The following is a 2,500-nucleotide window of genomic DNA, read 5'->3' on the forward strand; positions in this document are numbered from 1 at the left end:
GCCTCCATCTTCCTCCCCTCTCCTCCGCCCGATTTCGCCCCAGCTCCCCGCCCCGCCCTCGCAACTCTCCCCCGACGCCGGCGAAGACCTCCGACACAATTCGAAGCCATCCACAACCCTCCAGCAGTAATAACGACCATCGCGGAGACCCGAGAAAAGATCAGTGGAATGAACCCCGGCATCTGTCACGACGGCGAGGGAACCCGGCCAAGATCCGCTCGCCCTCCGCCTCCTGCTTCTTCTCCTTTTTCTTCTGTTTCTTCTTTTTTTTTTCCTCTTTTTATTGTTCTTCTTCTTCTTCTTCTTCTTATTATTATTATTATTATTAACAGCATTTTTCTTCCTCTCCCTCCTCCTTATTATCAATATTCCTCTTCTCCTTCTCCTCCTCCTCCTTCTTCTTCTTCTTCTTCTTCTTCTTCTTCTTCTTCTTCTTCTTCTTCTTCTTCTTCTTCTTCTTCTTCTTCTTCTTCTTCTCCTTCTTCCTCTTCTTCTTCTTCTTCTTCTTCTTCTTCTTCTTCTTCTTCTTCTTCTTCTTCTTCTTCTTCTTCTTCTTCTTCTTCTTCTTCTTCTTCTTCTTCTTCTTCTTCTTCTTCTTCTTCTTCCTCCTCCTCCTCCTCTTCCTTTTCTTCCACGCCTCCCCCTCCACCACGCCCTCCTCTCCACCACGCCCTTCCCTCTCTTTTCCTTTCTTCCACCTCAAGTCCACATCCCCTCCATTCCCTCTTCTTCCCTCTCTTACCCCTTCCCCTCTTTCACTTCACCTCTCTTCCTTTCTCTCCTTACATCCCTTCCCATTCCCCTGCCTTATCGTCCTTTCCCTTCCTCCCTTCCCTTTCCCTTTCTCCCTTCGACAACACAGCGCAACACGGGGTACGACACAAACGGCACAAAATCGACCCCATTGTACTCTCCTACGGTTGCCGGCCAGACTCTACCCATTCGCAGGATAATACACACAGTACCCGGAGGCGACATTTTTACGGGGGCATTTGTAGGGAGGGGGTGGGGGGGGGGGAGAGAGGAGAATTTTCGTTGGAGCTTTCGATACAAATATCTACGAGGGGAATCTCTGAATAAGCTGATGTTCCCCATTTTCCCCTCGTTTTGTCTTTATGCGGGATTACATTGTCGTTAAGTTAGCTTTTTACCACATGGTGAAGGATTAACTTTTCTTCCCCACGCTGTTTATGTCTGTCTTTAATTGTCTTTAATTTCGTTATTTGCGAACATTTCGTGTGTATACAATCACTACAGCATGATACGTCCACGCGTATCCATGCGTGCGTACAAGATCTGCGTATTTGTTCGTCTTGTGTATGCATGTGCACTGTGAACGTGAGTATGTGTATGCGTCTTTCCATCTGAAGTATGTATTTCCGAGCGCGCGAGTATGTATTAGTGCGTAACTGCGTGCATCTGTGTGTGTGTATGTGTGTGTGTGTGTGTGTGTGTGTGTGTGTGTGTGTGTGTGTGTGTGTGTGTGTGTGTGTGTGTGTGTGTGTGTGTGTGTGTGTGTGTGTGTGTGTGTGTGTGTGTGTGTGTGTGCGTGCGTGCGTGCGTCTGCATGTGCATGTGCGCGTGTGCATGCGCTGTGTATCCGTGTGTATATGAACACGTGTCTATCTAGTAAATCGCTCGGGTACCAAGGCTCACAAAGCTCACTCTAAGCCTGGAAATCTGTCGGGTCGCTCCGTTACGCTTGCCTCTGTGGTCCCCGCGGAGTGATAGCTGAATTAGGAAAGAACGCGCCGAGCTTCTGTGAGTCTTACATTTCCTTCCCTCGTGTGATACAGTATGATCACTCTTAGTAAAACTTTAGAGATTTAGAGAGATAATATTTAGAAAGAGAAAAACCAAAGCATATGATAAAACGGAAAGAAAGAAAATCAAAAGTACCCGATAAAAGACACTGATAAGATGAAAAACAAAATAAAAAATGAGAGTAATATATAATGCAATCTCAGTAAACCTCAGTCAAGACAAGGTAAGTGTCCTGACAATAAAGTCTCCGACGCCAAGAAACTTCCAAGGACCATCAAAGAAGGAGAAATATCGACCCTAAATTCTACCAGACACTTCCTAAAGAAACTTCTCTCACCTCCTCCCTCACCCACCCCACCATCTCCACTCCCCCCACCTCCTCCCCTCACCCACCCAGCCTTCTAATCCCCGCTCCCCTCACCTCCTCTCCTTACCCATCTCATTCCTCTTCTCTTCCCTTCACTTCATTTTCCCTACTCCCCCTCACCTCCACTTAGATCACATTCTCCCCTCCTATCCCGCTCCTCACTTCCCCTCACTCCTCATTTCTTCCCCTCGCCTCATTTCCCTCCATATTCTCCCTAATCCCCTCCTCGAACCCACCTTCCCCTCTGTCCTCTCTCTCTCCTCACTTCCCCATATCCCTCACCCCTTCCCTTCCCCTTCTCCCCTCTTTCCCCTCGCTGCCTCACGTCCAGGAGAATGGGGGGGAGAGAAGGAGGGCTGTTGAGGGGAA

General features: G+C 48.3%; 1 protein-coding gene across 1 annotated transcript in view; it reads right to left on the reverse strand.

Annotated features, from left to right (window-relative positions):
• LOC125038251 (connectin-like) overlaps positions 1-2,500 on the reverse strand; it is a 452,639-nt gene that overhangs the window by 449,015 nt on the left and 1,124 nt on the right.

The sequence above is a fragment of the Penaeus chinensis genome, chromosome 24 (genome assembly GCF_019202785.1).
Source record: "Penaeus chinensis breed Huanghai No. 1 chromosome 24, ASM1920278v2, whole genome shotgun sequence".
NCBI classification, from domain to species: domain Eukaryota; kingdom Metazoa; phylum Arthropoda; class Malacostraca; order Decapoda; family Penaeidae; genus Penaeus; species Penaeus chinensis.